The sequence below is a fragment of the Nanorana parkeri genome, unplaced genomic scaffold (genome assembly GCF_000935625.1).
Source record: "Nanorana parkeri isolate BGI_ZX_2015 unplaced genomic scaffold, ASM93562v1 scaffold1668, whole genome shotgun sequence".
NCBI classification, from domain to species: Eukaryota; Metazoa; Chordata; class Amphibia; order Anura; family Dicroglossidae; genus Nanorana; species Nanorana parkeri.
The window spans coordinates 89,273-110,191 of NW_017307936.1; the positions used below are offsets into that span (position 1 = coordinate 89,273).

General features: G+C 45.9%; 1 protein-coding gene across 1 annotated transcript in view; it reads left to right on the forward strand.

Annotated features, from left to right (window-relative positions):
• The window catches only part of LOC108799244 (catenin delta-2-like), a 292,772-nt gene that overhangs the window by 75,532 nt on the left and 196,321 nt on the right, over positions 1–20,919 (forward strand). The window lies entirely within an intron of this gene.

The window sequence follows — 20,919 nt, forward strand, 5'->3', positions numbered from 1 at the left end:
TTTGTCTTGGTCAGATCTACGAATCATACAGTTAATCTGGTGAATTGTGAAAGTGTCATTGCCTAACATTTCCAAGGAACAGTTGCGTGATATTTTCCTGCAGAAGCCAAAATGCCTGTGTGCATATGTAAACAACGTAGATAACTTCTGCTACATTTGTGGTCGAGGTTACATTTGCATCTCAAAAGTGCAGTATAACGGCAGTGGAAAAGGAAAGGACCTCCACGGTAGTTTTCTCAGAGATACTGCCGGTGCCACGAGGCACTACGGACAGACAGCGTGAGTTGAGGGAGCTTAACAAGTGGCTCCGGAGCTGGTGTCAGAAGGAATGTTTTGGTTTCCTGGAGAACTGGGCTGACTTCGCAGTCGGCTATCGGCTCTTCAGCCGAGACAGGCTGCATCTAAATGGGGAAGGTGAAGCATTCATGGCGGGAAAAATGGTAGAAAGACTGGAGGAGCTTTTAAACTAGAAAGTGGGGGGGAGGGTATAAAAATAAAATTACTTAAACTAAACGTTGATAATTTAATCATAGGTAAAAATAACACAGAAAGTAGTAAAAAAGGAGTTAATAATAGTGGGCTCACTCCAGTCAATATAGGAAATCCGTTGGCACATGTAAGTATAACTACCAACGGACGACCGAAATCAAGGCAGAATAATATTAAATAGAGAGTCCAACTGCACTCCTGACCGAGAAGCCCCATACAATGTGCGGGGGTGCTGAAGTGACCGTGGATGGTGTCGCCAAATACTCGCAAAACAGAAAAAAGGTTACCAGCACTCCAGGTTTTCTTCAAAACGAAATCCTTTTATTCATTCATGCAGGTCATATCACCATCCATGCAGTGGTGTATTTTGGTTTTGTGCTGCCCTAGGCAAGACTAAACCCCTCCAATCAAAATGTGCCCCACCCCTTCCTGTTTAAGGACCACCCCTTCTGTAAACTCCACCCCTTCCTCTTTAGGCCCCACCTTTCCCTCTTAGAGCTCTACCTCTTCCTCTCTAAACATTAAAAGTGGATAACAAGTGCCTATGTTTTGTTGTTTTGTGTAGCAATATACTGGAGAGACAGCCAAGAGAGACCCTGAGGAGAGAGAGGAGAGTGAGCAAGGAGAGACAACCCAGGAGGATAAGCAAGGAGAGAGAGCGAGGAGAGTGCCTGGGGAGAGAGAGGGGAGACAGCCAGGAGAGAGCTATTAGAGAGAGCCAAGATTGACAACCAGGGGAGTGAGCGAGGAGAGACAAACAGGGGAGTGAGCGAGGAGAGACAAACAGGGGAGTGAGCGAGGAGAGACAACCAGGGGAGTGAGTGAGGAGAGTGAGCACAGAGTGACATGTTGTGTCAGTGATTCGGGGTCATACACTGATTTAGTGGCCATTATGACACTGTCATAATGTTTTGGACCTGCTCACAAATTTAGATCGGATCAAAGGTTCCGTACTTATATCTGCCACCTGGCCTGATTCAATAGAGTATATACTCTCTCTCGGAGATAGAAGAATTTCACACTGAGACACTCAGGGCAAGGCACTTCTGTTTTATTCTTCTGCTTTTCACATGGTTTTATTTAGCAGCCGAACGTGTATATTTAAGCGTAGCATTGCAGAAAAGTATTTTAGTTTATATATTCTAGCTTATCATTGGTTAGATCCATTTATGCATAACTTCCTGCCAAGATGTTTATATCTTTGGTCCTGGGTGTGTTGTCTGAAGAGGAGGCGTCATCTTGGTTCCTATTTCTAGTGCGTACTTCGGTTCGGGGGGGGGGGGGTTCTGAGTAAGGTTTTGAGTAAGGAGTGAAAAGAAGAGCAGAAAGCAAATTAACATATATATTACAATTGATCTATTGAGATAGGCATTTTGTCATAATCATACTTAACCACTTCCATTACAGTCCCCCCTAAAATGACTATTTCAAATGATGATTTTTCCTGTCCCTTTACCTATCACCTGGCACACACCCCGGAACTCTTTTCTTAACATGCATAGGGACCGTCCGAGGGGCTAATCCACCTCTGGTCTCAACATGTTGGTATGCACTGTCAGGTGGTCTCTGTCCCTACTCTTACTAATCTAAAATGTTTGTGATATTATATTTGGGGAGACATAGATTGTAATGGGGAATATGGTTTCTCGTCTTCATTCAGGTAGGTGTCCTCTTCTACCTGAATCATAGTTGGGGTCAAGGTACTTTCATCAACCACCTTGGTCATCAACTTTCTGGCATAGGGGATTACACAGCAAACTACTAGGCTGATGAAGATCAGAACAATCAGAATCACCACACCAACTTGGGCCAATGCTTTCTGCCAACCTGTCATCCAATTAAAATATTGGTCCCATGGATCTGCGATACCTGAATTCTTCTTTAGTTCCACTGACAGGCTTTCTAGTTTCTTAATGGCTAGGGTAACTTTACCATTTGGGCCAGTATTGTCTGGGATGTAAGTGCAGCAGGTGCTGCTGGTCTTATCTATCATTTTACAAACACCCCCCTTCTCCGCTAGAATCATGTCTAGGGCCATACTGTTTTGGAATGTCATGTAAGAGGTGGGGCCTAATTGGTCAGCAATTCCCTGCAGGGCATCTCTGGTATAATTTACGAACCGCTGCTGGTTGTAATAGACGTAATTTATCCAATCTACGTTCTTATTAACAGTGATCATGGGAATCAAGGACTCAAAACCGGCTTTTACTTGGTCTCGAGCTTTAAACTTGTCTGGGACCCCCCTTGGGACTCCTACGGCATCTATATACATATATGGGTCAAAACTTCCTGCTGGGGTTTATATCCCCAGGGTGTCCCTGTATTCCAGGCCGCTGCTCCCCAATAATCACAATTCTTTCCCCATGACCCCTTGGGGAATACTTAGGGCTGGTGAGTATTTTACAAGGGAGGAAGTTAAATGTGGCCACATGTGTGTTGGAGGAATTGTACCAAAAAGTGACTAGCCCAGCTTTCTGAGTAATAGCAACCTGTCATGCTTCAGCAGAACTGAGTATTAGAAGGATATATAGGATCATGGTTCGTTCCCCTCGGGCTCAGAGACCTTTACTAATGTGGCGGCTGGAAAGGACCGTCATATCTCGGTTTGAGGGAGTGCTTTCTCACAAACTTCTTTACCGGTACCCATTCTCCAGGCACTAGCCTAACTCAGGATCTGCAATGGAAGAAAACACTTGAAAATGGATTCGGGTTAATTCTCGTGACAACGTGGTTACATAATTAGTTAACACATCAGATTATAGTTGCAGTTGCTTGTGGAAAATAACAACCAAGTCTGGGGGCTGAACAAAACAAAATCTCATAAGGGGACAGGGAGTGTTCTCCCCTTGGTGTGTATGTGACACTGAATAGGGCAACGGTCAGACTATCTGGCCAACTCATTTCTGTTTCATGGGACATTTTACACATCCTAGACTATATTACGCCATTTAATTACTCTACTTTCCTGGGGATGGTACGGGGCATGGAAGGCTAGTCTGACCCCTTGACCTGTCCATTCCTCTGTGGTCACTGATGCTGTAAAGGCGGGGGCGGCCCTGGTCACTCTCTATCACTACTTCAGTTAAAAGTTTCTTTGATGTGGTCAATTTGTATTCTCTGGAAGGGGTACAGGGTTTTTTTTAAGATGCTTCTGTGGTGTCTTCTCTGCGCGTCCTGGGTTGCACTTGGCACAGATAGCACATGATCTGCAAAAGTTGTTTGTCAATGTGGTGATCCCAGGTGGGTGCTGTATAGTACTTGTTGAAGTTGATGAGGAAGTTGGAGTTCATAAGGTTCTTCGACAGGTGGGCTGCTCCATGTGCCCACTGGACCACTGCTGGATACAGACTTCTGGGTAGGCAAAACTTCTTGCTGCACTCAAGCAGTTTTGGAATGTCATGTAAGAGGTGGGGCCTAATTGGTCAGCAATTCCCTGCAGGGCATCTCTGGTATAATTTACGAACCGCTGCTGGTTGTAATAGACGTAATTTATCCAATCTACGTTCTTATTAACAGTGATCATGGGAATCAAGGACTCAAAACCGGCTTTTACTTGGTCTCGAGCTTTAAACTTGTCTGGGACCCCCCTTGGGACTCCTACGGCATCTATATACATATATGGGTCAAAACTTCCTGCTGGGGTTTATATCCCCAGGGTGTCCCTGTATTCCAGGCCGCTGCTCCCCAATAATCACAATTCTTTCCCCATGACCCCTTGGGGAATACTTAGGGCTGGTGAGTATTTTACAAGGGAGGAAGTTAAATGTGGCCACATGTGTGTTGGAGGAATTGTACCAAAAAGTGACTAGCCCAGCTTTCTGAGTAATAGCAACCTGTCATGCTTCAGCAGAACTGAGTATTAGAAGGATATATAGGATCATGGTTCGTTCCCCTCGGGCTCAGAGACCTTTACTAATGTGGCGGCTGGAAAGGACCGTCATATCTCGGTTTGAGGGAGTGCTTTCTCACAAACTTCTTTACCGGTACCCATTCTCCAGGCACTAGCCTAACTCAGGATCTGCAATGGAAGAAAACACTTGAAAATGGATTCGGGTTAATTCTCGTGACAACGTGGTTACATAATTAGTTAACACATCAGATTATAGTTGCAGTTGCTTGTGGAAAATAACAACCAAGTCTGGGGGCTGAACAAAACAAAATCTCATAAGGGGACAGGGAGTGTTCTCCCCTTGGTGTGTATGTGACACTGAATAGGGCAACGGTCAGACTATCTGGCCAACTCATTTCTGTTTCATGGGACATTTTACACATCCTAGACTATATTACGCCATTTAATTACTCTACTTTCCTGGGGATGGTACGGGGCATGGAAGGCTAGTCTGACCCCTTGACCTGTCCATTCCTCTGTGGTCACTGATGCTGTAAAGGTGGGGCGGCCCTGGTCACTCTCTATCACTACTTCAGTTAAAAGTTTCTTTGATGTGGTCAATTTGTATTCTCTGGAAGGGGTACAGGGTTTTTTTTAAGATGCTTCTGTGGTGTCTTCTCTGCGCGTCCTGGGTTGCACTTGGCACAGATAGCACATGATCTGCAAAAGTTGTTTGTCAATGTGGTGATCCCAGGTGGGTGCTGTATGGTACTTGTTGATGTTGATGAGGGAGTTGGAGTTCATAAGGTTCTTCGACAGGTGGGCTGCTCCATGTGCCCACTGGACCACTGCTGGATACAGACTTCTGGGTAGGCAAAACTTCTTGCTGCACTCAAGCAATCCATCCTTTAGAATTGCTCCTTTCTTCTTCCAGGCCTCTTTTTCTTCTGGGCTTGCAGTTCCTTGAAGTTCCTTCAAGTGGTCTTTGTTCGCTGGTAGGGTCTGTAGATTCAGAACTGGAGTAGAATCTTCTCCTGGTACCATATCTCCTACCACTTCACGTGTGCCACTTGCTGCTTGTTTGGCTGCTAAGTCTGCCAAATGATTACCTCGAGCTTCCTGTGAGTTGAGTTTGCCGTGAGCTTTCACCTTCAAGATAGCCACTTGAGTTGGCAGAAGTAGGGCATCCATCAAGTCCTTGATAGCTGAGCTATGTTTTACTGGTGTCCCTGCCGCTGTATAGATCATATAGACCGTATAGATGTTTGCTCTTCCTTCATCCAGTCTGCACGCTGTGGTCCGCGCTTGTAGTTCAGCCTCTTGTGCAGACATCACCGATGGCAGAGCTGCAGCTTGCAGGACTGTATCTTCAGTGATCACTGCATAGCCTGTGTGGTACTCGCTCATCGGCAAACCTGGAGCCATCAACAAAAAGTGTGAGGTCTGGATTTCAAAAAGTGTGAGGTCTGGGTTTTGCAGTGGCTTCTCGCTCACAGCGGGGAGATGTGTAGTTTCCATCTTCATCATGTGATGTGCGAAGGGTCGGGGTCCGAAGGGTCGGGGTCTTGAGACTCTTCACCGCCTCCCCCCTCGGGAAGTGGGAGGAGAGTGGATTTAGTTTAGCGTGTTGCAACACATCAGGGTGATATTCGGGCCGTGGACGGGTGTCTTGTCGAGCAAGGCTTGAGCAGCAAAGACAGCTCGAAGACAGGAGGGGCCTCCTCTGGCCACTGCATCCAATTTGCAGAAGTAGTAACCTATTGGGCCTAGGCGGTTGCCGTGGGACTGGGTGAGGACATCTGCAGCATGTCCTTGACGTTCACACACAAAAAAGCTTTAAGGTCTGCTTATAGTTGGGAGTCCTAGAGCAGGAGTTGATGAAATAGCTTGCTTGAGAATCTTGAAGTTGGAGATTGCTTCCGGGGACATTTGAAAGGGATCAGACTTCGGAGCATCAGAGAGGTGACATCAAAAGAGAGTCTCCTGGGATCCAAGAACGACAGTAGGAGATTAATCCCAGAAAGGCATGGAGGGATTTCGGACCCAGAGGCAAGGGAATTTTCTTGATTGCGGCAACTCTCTCTTGAGTGAGATGTCGAGTGCCTTGGGAGATGCAATGACCCAGGAAAACCACCTTCTCTTTACACCACTGCACCTTTTGTTTCGAGGCCTTACATCCTTGGCCAGCCAGGTAGTGGAGGAGACTTTCTGAGAAGGTTGAGGCATCCTCAAGGTTGTCTGCGCAGAGAAGGAGGTCATCCACATACTGGAGGAGTACAACTTCCGGGTGCAATTTCATCCAGGTGTCCAGAACGAGGGCCATGGCTCTGGCAAATTGAGAAGGAGAGTTTTGGGCCCCTTGGGGCATGACCGCCCAAGTATACTGTTGGCCCTCGTGGGTGAAAGCAAAGAGAAATCGGCACCGAGGATCAAGAGGTACGCTGAAGAAAGCGTTTGCCAGGTCCACCACTGTGAAGTACCTCGCTGTTGGAGGTATTCCCGCAAGCAGAGTGTGAGGGTTTGGCGGTATCGGTGTTTCCACGTCCGTGGCTTCATTGACTGCCCGGAGATCCTGGACCATCCTGATTTTTTTCTTCCGCTTCCCCTTTTGGCATCTTCTTTTTTCACTGGGAACAAAGGCGTGTTGCATGGGGGTGTGCAGGGTAGCAGAGCTCCATTAGACACAAGGGTCTTGACTTGGTTTGAAATAGCTGCAGATTGAGCTAGTTTCAAGGGGTATTGTGGTTTTCTGGGCAAGTGGAGCCCCAGGCTTCAGTTCCACCATAACGGGGGGGGGGGGGGGGGCACTGTTAGATGTCCTGTGGACCACAGGTAGCTTGGAATCCTGCTCAATACATCTGCTGGGACTCCTGTGGTAGGTGACTCTTCCAAAAACATTAGTAGGGGAATGGAACACAGCACAGAAGAGTCCTCATGTCCCAGGGGAGATGAGACAGTAATGTTCCCATGGGAATATACAATTGAAGCTTGGAGTTTGGACAGTACATCTGCGCCTAGGAGATTCAGAGGACAGATGGACAATACCACAAACCGGGTAAGTAGGTTTGGGAACGCCTCAACGTGTAGGGGCCGGGTCAGTGGGCCGTTGTGGGGAGGGTCCCATCCATTCCCACGCAGAATACATCAATGTCAGAAAGGTAGGAGGGGTCAGGCAGGTCTTCTATTCTGAGCACACTTCTGGCTGCACCTGTGTCAATTGAAAACGTGGTTGTATGCATTGCCGTGAAGGGCGGGTGACACAGGCTTGCCCAAATCCTAGTGTAGAAGATCCGGGTGTTCTGGGCTAGGACCCGGGGGGGGGGGGGGGGCATTGCTGCTGCTCTTGCTGGCCGCGTGGGCCTTGGTTCCACTGTGGGTGGCAACGTCTAACAACGTCGCCACTTGTTAAAGACGTCTTTCCTTTAACAAGTTATTGTCATCTAAGACACCCCTTTTTTTCTTTTAAAAACTTCCACAACTCCTCCGACTGTGGACTGCCCACTACCACTATCCATAGTTACATAGTTACATAGTATTTGAGGTTGAATAAAGACATTAGTCCATCAAGTCCAACCTATTAGGATCTCATTCTAGGAGTACCCGTACCCCTGTATATTACGGTCCCTTAAGAAATCATCCAAAAGTTTCTTGAACAATTCCACATTATTTGCTGAAATCACCGCCTGTGAACAACAGATTTCAGTTCCTCCAGCTGCAGCTGTACACTTGTGGTCAGATTTCACTGACAGTTCCTCTTCTTTTTTTTTTTCTACGTATAACTCCTGCCCTGTGCTTCGTCTTCTATATACCCTGAATGATTACATTAATCATATTATTCACAGACATACAGACATTACACCTCTAACTCAACTCAAAGGGGCGCCCCACAGGACAGGTGAGACCCAGGATTGCTGTTGCACAGAACCCCCGCAAGCGCGACCTCTGACACCCTGCCCTGTCTCTACTCGTGCTTCACTGCACACTTACAGGGAGAGTTTACCCACGTCAGCACATTATACCATCTGTGCACAGTCTTCCTTCCTTCTTCTGGCATCTCACAGATCAATACACATACAACGTATACAGGTGGCAGATACAGATTACACAGGTTCTTTATGGGACCTCGGGCAAGTTACCTGTCTTTGCTGACCTCGGGAAGCCGATATGAATTCAGAGACACGCCAAATACGGAGACAGGAAATACTGGCAAGAAATATGTCTCACCGTATCTCAGAGGTGATCAGTCTCTGCCTTGTCCGTGTGTTGGCATGTCTCAGTCTCCTCTCGATCGGCTGTCCTTCGGTACAGAACCCGAGGGCCCATCTGGGGTGCCAACTGTTTTGGACCTGCTCACAAATTTAGATCGGATCAAAGGTTCCGTACTTATATCTGCCACCTTGCCTGATTCAATAGAGTATATACTCTCTCTCGGAGATAGAAGAATTTCACACTGAGACACTCAGGGCAAGACACTTCTGTTTTATTCTTCTGCTTTTCACATGGTTTTATTTAGCAGCCGAACGTGTATATTTAAGCGTAGCATTGCAGAAAAGTATTTTAGTTTATATATTCTAGCTTATCATTGGTTAGATCCATTTATGCATAACTTCCTGCCAAGATGTTTATATCTTTGGTCCTGGGTGTGTTGTCTGAAGAGGAGGCGTCATCTTGGTTCCTATTTCTAGTGCGTACTTCGGTTCGAGGGGGGGGGGTTTCTGAGTAAGGTTTTGAGTAAGGAGTGAAAAGAAGAGCAGAAAGCAAATTAACATATATATTACAATTGATCTATTGAGATAGGCATTTTGTCATAATCATACTTAACCACTTCCATTACAATAATATAACCGAACAGTAACCGGCTAATTGGCTGCCGGCTCTGTTCTTACAAAGATTTTCCAACTGTTTTTTTCGATCTGCTGATCGAGAGATGCCACCTGAAAGCGGCACCCACTATGTAAATTTTGGCCGGTTTATCAAGAACCAGGCGAAATTCTTAGTGTATGGCCACCTTTATAAAGTAGAATCAGAAGAAAGTTAATTACTGCTGCTATCTGGGAGTCTAGAAAGTCAGGACCTATCAGTGGCCCCTGAGGGCCAGGGTTAAAAAGCATATGCAGTGCATTGCTGAGCATGTCATAACAGAAATTTTAATTACAGCTGACCTGTGCTCGCTTGTCACTTTCACAGTCTTTTCTTTCTTCTCCATTTTACACTTCAGCTTTCAGTGTCTGAGGCTCTCCTGTGCTTTGGACTTCAGCTCTTCTTTCTTATTCTCGGCCTTCAGACGCTGAGCATCTATCTGCCGCAGTTCAACCAGATACCTTTCAGCCTCCTGGATCGCTCCCTCCAGCTGCTGGCCTAGTCCAGAGTCGCGACTTTCTGTCGGTCTCCTTCCCAGCAAGAGGTGCGGATGCATACCAGCAGGACCTGTCCACTTGTCATCAGGTGGCAACCCTAAAGCCCTCTCTGTGCCCAGGGCAGCCACACAATCACCGGTTCTTAGACCACTGTCTGATGGGGCACTGTTGTCACCCCCAGTGACACCGCAGCCCGGCTGTTATTATTAGGCTTCAAGTTTCAGTTTCCCTCGCCTTCAGGCATACCGGTGGACGTTCCCTGGGGAGATGGAGGAAGCATTCTGTCTGAGTCTGGGCTGAGGCACATGAGGGGAGGGGGAAGGCTTGCAGCACACAGAGGAGGCAAGAGATCGGGACAAGAAGGTAATGTCCCGTGCTGACAGTGAACCGCTCATGTCTCAGGGTCTGATGAGGAAGCTGTTCACTGAGAACGTCTGCGGCTTCCTCATCAGACATTGAAACATGTAAATGCTCGGACAGTTCCACAATTTAGAAGCTTTCCAGAGTGTCCTGCACAGAAACAATTATCGTGCGATCATTGACCCCTTCACCCGCTTACTGTCCCCTCTGCTCACCCTCAGCCTGGGACCGGCCACCCCCCCAATGACAAACTCCTAGTTTGCCTCGTGATAGATACGCCACTGAATGTGTGGAAACGTTTCGGAACCTGTCCGGTCCCTTCATCAGAAAAACAAAAGTGATAAAATTACAGAAAAAGTGTTGACAATATATACACCAGTGCACTAACCCATCAACCAAAACACATAGTCCCGCCGCCCTGACGTCATGCTGACATCACATCCTGTTTCAGATGTCATCCTGTAAAACCATATATGCAAAAAATAAAGTCCTTATGGAGCCATGCAATGACACGGATTATAATATTATCGATGCAATCCGGTCGTTTCTATTTAAAAATTCAGCCAGATGTGTGTTTGCAATACTCCTCCCATCGGCCCATAGCTCACACACTCCTGTTCTGCAAGTACCACCCCTTGTCAGTATTGTGGGTCGGGCTGTACTGCAGTCTGTTACTCATGACCACGTCCATCCAATTGTGTAAGGTTCATAGATAAGCATGGCAACGCATGTGCATGCACATTCGTTAATGTGGTCGGTGGCTCTGATAGGAGGTGACTGAGTACGATCGGGGAATCATCATATTCAGGCTGGCTCAGGTCAACATAAAGGAACAAATTTTGTATGCATAATAGATGACATAATCTGTTACATGCTGCTATACGTAGACACGGTCACATGATACACAGAGGTATAAATCCAGCATAACAAAAAGAAGGGGGGATTCTAAACCCGTTATAAATCAATAAAAGCAGTCACAGGTGTAATAGTAGGACCGGCTCCTTAACATTGTCATAAAAGATCATGTGAGCAGCCATAGTTCAAAAGCCCCAGTCCAAAGCTTGCAACATGAACTATGTGTCTGTCATGCATAGCAGCAAAAATAGTTGTTTTGCATGAAATACATACCAAATGCATCGTTATATATGTATGTCAACTAGCAAGTTGTTGTGCATCATTAGAGTGTCCTGTTAAATAGTCCTGGGTAATTGATCCCAGTGAAGGTGAGTCATATGCAGGCTATATAAACCATGCGTATCCAAAACGCATGTGCCAAACCCGTGTGTAAATCAAATGATGTGTTTGGTTATGTGGCACTCATGATGGTCCTGGTGTACTGATGGTAAGGATTGGGGGAAAGACACGTCCTCTCTGCCTCACATCCCGGCCACGCCCCCCGCTTTTATTGATTTATAACGGGTTTAGAATCATCCCTTCTTTTTGTTATGCTGGATTTATACCCCTATGTGTCATGTGACCGTGTCAACGTTTAGCAGCATGTAACAAATTCTGTCATCTATTATGCATACAAGATTTGTTCCTTTATGTTGAAATGAGCCAGCCTGAATATGATGATTCCCAGATCGGACTCAGTCACCTCCTATCAGAGCCGCCGACCACATTAACGAATGCGCATGCACATGCGTTGCAATGCTTATCTATGAACCTTGCACAATTGGATGGACGTGGCCATGAGTAACAGACTGCAGTACAGCCCGACCCACAATACTGATGAGGGGTGGTACTTGCAGAACAGGAGTTTTGACCTATGGGCCGATGGGAGGAGTATTGCAAACACACATCTGGCTGAATTTTTACATATAAACGACCGGATTGCATCGATAATATTATGATCCGTGTCATTGCATGGCTCCATAAGGACTTTATTTTTTGCATATATGGTTTTACAGGATGACATCTGAAACAGGATGTGATGTCAGCATGATGAAGGGGCGCGGGACTATGTGTTTTGTTTGATGGGTTAGTGCACTGGTGTATATATTGTCAACACTTTTTCTGTAATTTTATCACTCTTGTTTGTCTGATGAAGGGACCGGACAGGTTCCGAAACGTTGCCACGCATGGTGATATGACCTGCATGAATGAATAAAAGGATTTCGTTTTGAAGAAAACCTGGAGTGCTGGTGACCTTTTTCCTGTTTTGCAGGACAAGAGTACGGCCCCTCATTAGTGTTGCATTACATGTGCAACGTATCTGTGTCATTGGCTAAACAAGAAGAAAAAGTCCTTGCCTTTTGCAGTCCAAATGGTGTGGCGGGAACCCACCAATCATAGTAGCGACTGCTATTTTTGCATGGTTCCCCCAATTGCAAAAGGGATCTCAAGAAAGAAGTGGACAGTGGAATATCCAAACATTCCATCCGCACTGCATCCTGTACCCCATGGTGAGGACTTGCCTATTCCAGATCCACCAGAATCCTACTATATAGACTCAGATGATCATAAAGACCATGAGCAGGATGCAGCTGATCCAGGGCAGTCAATGTCAGCGGACCCAAACTTTAGCCCACTATATGCTCCTCCTGAACCACATCTAAGTTTCACAGAGTGAACTAAATAACCTGGTCAGGGATTTGGAATTGCCTAAGAGTAAGGCAGAGCTACTGGGGTCCAGATTACAACACTGGAACCTCTTGCAGAGTGAAAATGTTACATGAAAAACCAATAAATGGAAAGTTATTTTATTAGTATCAATACAAAGATACATTTATAATGATTTGGTGTGGCACCATTCTCATTGCTATATCACATTTTGCAAAAAGGTTATGGAGCATAACCGCACATCCCCCTCGTAATTGGGAATTAATTTGATGCAATTTTGACCTAAAGCTGTATCTTGCAAATTAGAGCCAATTAATACTCAGGACTTAATTTTCCTTTATTACTGACCTAATTTTAGTAAAATGTAGTTACTTTCATTTCCAAGGCTTTCTCCTTGTTGACCAGTGTTATCAGCGGTCAGTTCAATAGCTTGTATCTTTGATGGTATGGGGGTGCATTAGTTCATTTGGAATGGGAGCTTGCACATCTGGCAAGACACCATCAATGCTGAAAGATATATCCAGGTTTTAGAGCAGCATATGCTTCCATCCAGACAACTTCTTTTTTTAGGGAAGGGCTTGCATATTTCAGCAGGACAGTGCTAAATTGCATACTGTATCTATGACAACAGCATGGCTTCGTAGTAGAAGTGTCTGGGTGCTTAACTGGCCTGCCTGTAGTCCAGACCTTTCACCAATTGAAAACTTGAAACGAAAAATAAGACAAAGAAGACCTAGAACTTTTGATCAGTTAGAATCCTATATCAGGTAAGAATGGGACCACATTCCTCTCCCAAAAATGCCAGCAACTGGTCTCAGTTCCCAGACTTTTACCAATTGGTGTTAAAAGAAGAGGGGATTCTACACCGTGGTAAACCTGGCCCTGTCCCAATTTTTTTAAGACGTGTTGCTGCCATCAATTTCAAAATTACCTTAGTTTTTCTGAAAATTGTACATTTTCTCAGTTTAAACATTTGATGTGTTTTCTATTGTGAATAAAATATGGGTTTATGAGATTTACAAATCATTTCATTCTGTTTTTATGTAGATTTTACATAGCGTCCCAACTTTTTTTGGAATTGGGGGTTGTATATCTCACTAATATTCACAAGCATTGCACATATCCAAGTCCATCTCATAAAATCCAATATAAAATAGTTTCAGGGCTGGATATCCACTTTTTAAAACGTTTATCACAGTTCGTTTAGTCAAATATACCATTGACCTTTGGTTGGACTAGTTCCACAAAGTCAACATCCATACTTGTCTCTCCCCTCAATTCTCATTAAACAGTCTCTTCCAAAAATATCATCCTAAATGTTGGTTCTTAATATTAATCGTCTCTGTAAGATGTGGCTTTCCAAGCTGAGGACCATGGAGTTGGGGACCTTGGAGTTGGAAAACCGCCAAATCCTGACCGGTTTTGCTGCTCACCTCCAGCTACATCAGAGGTACATGGTTTATGGAGATTTTTTATTATTCCACCATGTTTTTAAATTTTGTGTTCACTTTATGGCTTATATCTGCAATAAATAAGGTATTTTTTAAATAGATTAATACGGTGGTCTTATTTATGAATATTTTATATAGGGGGTATTCATTACCTCTTTAATACCTCTTTTCCCTGTCATTTGTGATCAGCCTCCCATGCTCATATTTTATGGGACCTATGTGTTCTTTTCTTTCCTTTTTACTGCTTATATACTGTAAAGACTTTTTGGGGGTTCCTTTTACTGACTGTGGCAATATGTTATTTTAGCTGCCCAAATTGCGCTTTTACATCTCTTATTGCATTCCTTGTAGCTCTTAAATGCCAATGTTAATCCTATTTTGTTTCCTACAGTAAATAACACAGCTTGTTGAAGTTAGCCTTTTTGAAGTTTAAAGTTTCTGTCATATCAACATACCAATCTTTCCTATAATTTACTGCAAACATAATCACCATGTGCTCGCTGTTACCCAAATTTTGCGATGTCTGCAACTAGCATTTTGTTGTTAGAAATTGTTAGATCTAATATAGCATTTTTCCTAGTTGGGACCACCATTTGATCCATGAAATTGTCCCGCTATAAGTTCAGAAAATATCAAGCCATGGTTGAGTTTGCTGTTCCCTTTGCCCAATCAATGTCGGGATAATTGAAGCCCCCTATAATAAAAACATTGGCTTGTTTCCCTGCCATTTCAATCTGTGAGAGGAGCAGAGTTTCCTGTCTTTACTTTATGTTTTGGGGTCTATAGAATACACCACAATCAGTTTACAATTAGCCTCAGTCTCATGTAGCTCAAACCACAAAGACTATGCACCATCACACCTCTCATTACTGATGCAATCTCTCATGTTCGCTTGGGCATATCTATGGTAAATGTGCCTATGGCAAGCACTGAAATTGTGTCCCTCTCTAAACATCTGACAGTGAAGTTCTGGCCAGGGGCGTCCCGAGGCCGGGTGTCACCCGGAGCGGTTACCGATGGAGTGTGCAAATGGAGTGTGCTAGCAGAGATAATTTTGTACCAGAATAGAATGATCGTGGATCCATCCAGACCTTCATCAGCATAGGCCCGCAAATGACTCCAGTAACAGCTTAGCCAATCAGTTCCCCCGCCGGAGCCCCAAGGGTGAGGAGAGACGTTTGCCTCTTTAGTTATATTGTGTCCCATTCAGATCTCCATCAGAGTGAACCTGCATAGATTGCGGCAACACCAAAGCCAATTAGTCCCCCGGTCCCAGCAAGAGGTGTTTGCTTTTTTAGTTAAGCTGTGCCTCATCCAGACTTCCCATCAGCACGGACACACAGTGAATACAGTGACAGACAACTCAGTGGATCATTGCTGTCACTTGTAAACAAGCAGTCGGGGCAGGGGAGCACTTACACTACTCACTATCTCTACATTAGATGATGTCATCAGCTAGCAATCAACAAAGGATGTAAGTAGTGTAACTTTGTCTGCCCTGGCTCTTTGTTTACATGTGACAGCAGTGATTGGAAGCACTGTGGGTCAGCACTTATGGGAGAGATGAATAGGGCAAAGCCTAACTAAAGGGGCAGGAAATACAACTGTCCCTGAGTAGCATGGCACCCCCCTCAAGGGTCACCCAGGACACGTGCCCTGCCTTCCATACCTTAGATACACCACTGCATTGACTTTCAAATTGCCCTTCATATTTAAGCATACCCCTCCTCCACTTCTGCTTGGCCTGCTTGTGACAGCTGGGTGGAGCCAGCCGTGATCTTACGGCTGGCTCCGGCCACTTTCAGAGAGATCAGCGTCCCTGGTTAACTGCTAACCAGGGACACTGATCTCCAAACACGCAAAACACGCAAACTCTCCCTGGCGCCCCGGGAGTCTCCTGCTCCCGGCCGCCAAGGAGAGAAACACTGCTGTGCCTTTTTTTCTTTATTCTGACACGCGATGTCAGAAAAAAAAAAAACGATTTCCCATTGAAAAGCATTGGGACAGTACTATTGGCTATTTCAAATGCTCCCAGAGTGCCCGGGAGAGTTTTTTTTTCTTTTTTGTTTTTGACAGCAGCAGAGCCGCCGGACAATAGGAAACTATTGGAGGAGCTGCTCAGCGGGGATCCGAGGATAAATTTAGCGCTGAAGCCGGGGTGGGTGGGGCTAAGGGGTAGCACTGTCACTTCAGGATGGCCGAGCGGTGAGGAGAGAGAGCTGTCGGCTGTCAGATCCTGGCTGAGTGGATCTCGCTCTCCTCACCATTTGGCCATCCTGAAGTGACAGCTCTCTCCGATGCCTCCCCTCGCCGGCTGCAGTGCTCTATTTCTCCTCGGATACCTGCTGCCTCTGCCCATACAGATGAGAGAGAGCAGCGGGGATCCGAGGATAAGCTGCAGGCTGTGCTGCCTCCCTTTTCCCTGCTGCGCTGAGCCAAGGTCGAGCTGTGTTGGCTCCCTGGCGCTCCTGTTGCCATGGCTCAACATCGTAATAGGGGTGAGGGGGTGCAGCCAGGCCGGTCCTGGATGTACCCTGCTCTTAACTTCCGCTGCCTCTCTGGTGTTGCTCATGGCACCTGCAGTATTTCAGAAAACACTACGTTGGAGGTCCTTTTGTTTATACTGGAATCTACTGTTACGTAGTTACAATGTGTAGTGCTCACCCCCGAAGGAGTCGCTGAGTATGAAATGGGTTCTCCTACCTGTTGGTTCCAGCTACCGGTCCCCTTTGATCAGCAACAGCACACCGACACTTATGGACAGAATGGTTCAAGTCTTAGGGTCTTTTGGGATATTTATTTGCGGATTCAACAGGAGAGAGAGGGTTTAGGATCTGTAGGATGCCCTTGGAAATGCTTCAGAGGACAGCTTTCTCCCTTAGTAACAGCTAAAGTTAGTAGTATTGTGGCCCTATCAGAGCGACCAATAAACAGTACAGCGTAAGCCAGGATAGTCCAGGACTTTGAAAGGAAGGGACTATCTCTGGATTCAGGGGTCTCTTACAGGGTCCAGATGGCAGCTCTCACCAGCTCCTCTGCGGCACTCCTCAATAAGACGACGCCACCTCCAGCCCAGCTTCCATCAGGTCTCCTTGCAGCCATAACGGAAATCTCTGGGCCCTCAGCATCTGCCACCTGCTGAGGTGCATGCCAGATATCCAGTGGTGTATTCTAGTTCCAGGCGCCCAACACCTGCCACGTGTGTGGGCCAAACAAAGTATCAGTGTATCCTAGGCCTCCAGGCCCCTCAGCACCTGCCATGTGCTGAGGCTCAGGGCATTTGCTTGCATTTCACAGACTTAGGGCGAGGCCCCTAGGGGGAAGAGCCCTCTGCACAGTGTCCCCAGACCTTTTATTACCTGCCCTTAACCATGCCTCTGAGTCATCCTACTCAGGGATTGGCTAGGGTCAGGTGCATAGTCATAATCTGAGGATGGATCCTCCCTCACTGTATGCCAAGGCTCCCTTTTCCTCAGCAACAGGAGGAGCAATCAATCCAGCAGATTCAGGGATACCTATAGAATGCAGAGCTCTGTATAATCAGTATCTAGACTGGTTATAGTCCAGGTATCTCTAAATTGAATAGCGACATTTTAGAGGGCGCTACAATAGTATTTGAGGTTGAATAGAGACATAAGTCCATCAAGTCCAACCTATTGCGTGTATGCATTTATGGTTCTGCTGGTGTGTGCGTGTGTATGAGTCCATGTGTGATCTTGTTCTTAGGAGTACTTATACCCCTGTATGTTATGGTCTCCAAGGAAATCGTCCAATGATTCCACAATCTTAGCTGAAATCACTGCCTGTGGCATCGAGTTCCAGACCCTAACCGCTCTCAGAAGAACCCCTTGCGCCCCTTGTGCTGACATTTTTTCTCCACCAATTTTAGATGGTGGCCTCCAGTCTTTGTTATGGGGTTAACCGTAAAGAGTTTGTTAATAATGTTGCTGTCACCATTGAACATTTTATACATGAAAATCATGTCCCCCCTTAATCTCCTTATTTCCAAAGAGAACATATTAAAATTTAGTAGCCTTGTCTCATAGCTCTGGTCCTCCATCACCTTTATGAGTTTGGACTCTTTCCAGCTCAAGGACATCTTTTCTGAGGACTGGTGACCAAAACTGGACCGCATACTCCAGATGAGGCCGAACCAGTGATCTGTAAAGTGGCAAAATTATAGACTTGTCCCTGCAATACATTCCCTTCTTAATACAAGACAGGACTCTACTTGCTTTGTTTACAGCAGTCTGGCACTGTGAGCTATTATTCAATAAGTGGTCTACAATGACCCACAAATCTTTCTCCATTTCTGACTTTCCTAGTGGCATACCAATAATTGTATAGCCCATTTGCCTATTTCTAACTCCAAAGTGCATTACTTTGCATTTATCTACATTGTACCTCATCTGCCATACAGTTGCCCACTCCCCTATTTTATCTAGGTCCTCCTGTAATGTTATAATGTCTAAGTCCGTGTCTATTACCCTCCCAATTTTGGTATCATCAGCAAACATTGAAACATGGCTATTCACTCCCTCCCCGATATCATTAATAAACAGGTTGAAAAGCATGGGGCCCAGCACAGAACCCTGGAGCACGCCATTCATGAACACCAGCCCATTTATCGATACTCTTTGTACACGTTCCTGTAGCCAGTTTTCTATCCACGTGCACACTATTTCATCTATGCCCATAGACCTTAGCTTGTATAGCAAGCGTTTATGTGGCACCGTATCAAATGCTTTTGAAAAGTCCAGATACACTACATCCACCAGCCTCCCTACATCCCGATCTCTACTTACCCCTTTCGTAAAAGGTTAGAAGGTTGGTCTGGCAAGAACGATCCTCCCTAAATCCATGCTGGTTATCAGTTATTATGCCATTATACTGAACAAATTCCACTAAGTAGTCCTTAATCATTCCCTCTAACAGTTTGCATACTATGGATGTCAGACTGACTGGCCTGCAGTTCCCGGGTTTGCATCTTGACCCTTTTTTGAATATAGGTACCACATTAGCCTTCCGCCAGTCACTTGGCACTCTACAAGTCCTTATGGATTCCTTAAAAATGAGGAATAATGGTCTCGTTATAACCTGGCTGAGTTCTTTAAGTACCTTGTCCTGTAAGTCCTTGAAGTCATTCTTTAGGACACTCTATCTTCCTCTCATTTTGCCATTAGTACCAATGCATACCATGACAGACAGGTTTTCCCCAGCTCCTCCCAACAAACTATCCACCCAATTGGCAATGTGTTGAACTTAAACGCCTGGTAAATAGCATAGTATTCGTCAATCACATCCCGGTAACAGATTACCCTGTCTGTCTTTCAGATAATAGAGTTCCCTACCCCCAGTATATGTATCTCCTTGCCAGCCTTTTTACTTCTCTCCATGGCAGCCAGGGGAAGCAACCTGCTCCAGCAATGCTATCCCTGAAATAGTATCTTCAACATCATGCAAATGGGAATACATTTTGGGGTGTGTCAATACAGGACTAGTCTTTTCAGCACTTTTCCCTCTACCCCACCTTCAAACTATAATCCAGCTACCCACCTCTGGATCCTGTACCTCCATATGCCCATCCTCCTCTATACTTGCCTCTGCCAGCACCTGAGGAGTGGGATCCGAACTCTCCATGTTGTTGATGCTCCTCAGTGTTGCCAGTTTATTCTTTAGATCCAGAATCTGGGCTTCCAAACAAACGACTTGCTCACATATAGCACAAAAATATTTGCCCTCAAACGGTTGTTCAAGAAATGCATACATTGAGCAGGAGCAGTCCTCACAGTGTTCCCATAGTACTCACTGTGACCAGCAGTCCTCACAATACCCAACAGGTATAATTTTGCCAACTGTTTTGTCAATGCCCACACAGATCATACAGTGCCAACAATTTTGTACAGTGCCCCACAGTGTTTAGCAATCCTCATAATGCCAACAGTCATCACAGTGCCCAAACAGTCCTCTCAGTGCCCAGCCATCCTCACAGTGTCAAGTGATACTCACCAAGCCCCAGCAGCACTCATCGAGCCCCAGCAGCACCCAAGGTGTCTCAGCAGCACTCATGGAGCTCCAGCACTACTCACGGAGCCTGGCTGCTAGACTGGTCCCTGCAGTCTCTTCTCCCCTGGGCTCTGGTGGTCTAAGGACCCATGACATCATCATGTCTAATACAGGTCCATTAGACTTGAGGACACCGAGGGACATAGGACAGCCGGAATGGAGGAAGAGAGAGGTGAGCGGTCACTGCTGCAGTACCGAGGATAGGGTCCATATTTCTTCTTTATTTTTACCCCTAGACCAAAATGAGCACTTAAGCCTTGCAGTGCGGGGGTAGCCCCACTGCAAGGAGTCATTTTTAAAAGTCCTGGATTTATTCTTTAAAGAAGCATATAATAACAACAACATTCGACATCATCGTTCTTCACCGTTAAAAAGCAGTGAAATTAAAGGAGAATTATGAGGTGAGTGATTTTCACTCAGCCTCATAATCTGAGCTGACCTCTGACAATGAAACTGTCACAGGTCGGCTCAGTAGATCGGGAAGTGAGCGAACACATACCAGCGCTCGCTCACTTCTCGATCCTGTGCCGGCAGAGAGCCGTGACAGTGGAGGGACTGGATTCCCCCCTCCCCTGTCCGATCCTCCAGCGCTGACTGACGGAATGGATGGGGGAGGGGGCGGGTACAGCTGGCTCTGCCTCTAGATAGGCAGAGCCAGCTGTCACTCATGCAGCTGGGCAGATCCAGACATAATTGTCGGGATCCGTTCCAGCTGCGGTGTCTCAGTATACTGTGAGCTGTAGCATGCGGTATACTGAGCTTTGGGTGATGGGAGGATGCTAGTTTGTGTCCTCCCGTTACCCTT